The sequence below is a fragment of the Aethalodelphis obliquidens genome, unplaced genomic scaffold, assembly GCF_003676395.1.
Source record: "Aethalodelphis obliquidens isolate GAN/ISIS:26980383/991018 unplaced genomic scaffold, ASM367639v1 scaffold25, whole genome shotgun sequence".
NCBI classification, from domain to species: domain Eukaryota; kingdom Metazoa; phylum Chordata; class Mammalia; order Artiodactyla; family Delphinidae; genus Aethalodelphis; species Aethalodelphis obliquidens.
Genome location: NW_020837969.1, coordinates 18,449,163 through 18,450,064, shown reverse-complemented (window position 1 = coordinate 18,450,064; position 902 = coordinate 18,449,163).

The following is a 902-nucleotide window of genomic DNA, read 5'->3' as shown; positions in this document are numbered from 1 at the left end:
TGCTCTTGGGTGACAAAAGGTGTGCCCCTATATGGATTACAGTTGGGTCCAAGCACTTTTCTGACTTGTAGGCAGATGAAAGATAGTATGAGGTCTCCTCAGGAAATACTGGGGTGGTAGTGGTCTGAGAGACTGATTTATCCTGGGTGGCCTGATTAAAGTTCTCCCCATTCATTTGAAGGCAGCTGTGACAAGAAATGAATGCTAGAAGCCTGGCCTATCAGTCCCAGCTACCAGATCATCCTCGCTTCCAAATCTCTTGGAAGAATATTCCTACCCATCTTCTCAGGATTCCAAGCCCTATGCTGTGACAAATGGCTCTACAATAATATTAAATATAATTTTTTTCTCCTCACTATTTCAGCCCTTACCCTATCTGTAACTATTTAAACTCATTCCTTTCTTTACTATCAACTTAGACTTCTTACAGAGATGAACTTATGGCTATATACATGTATATGTGTTTAACTTTTTACTTTATAATTTCCATTTGCAGAGATATATACTTAAAAGTTTAACAGAACTTCTAAAGTTCTGTAGAGCATCAGGTTATCTTCTACTTTGGACACATGGAATAGAAAAGAAGTCCTTGGAAGGGGACAGATGGAAAGAACAGAATGCACTCAAGCCCACTAATGATAACAGGGAAGGACTGGGATTCTGCTCAGAGAGGAAGATGGGATGGGATCGGGGACATCTAGAAAGAGTTGTCACATGTACAGGTTGGACAGTAAGTAAATGGGTCCCTCTTTTCTACATATTATTCTCAATCTTATCAATAAAAGACTATACCTCACAGTTATTTTTAATGCATTTTTAATCAGATTGTTTCTACAGACACAGATCCCAGAGAAAACACCCCAGAGATGCCCCTAATTAGGTCAACTGTCCTCTTGCTTCAT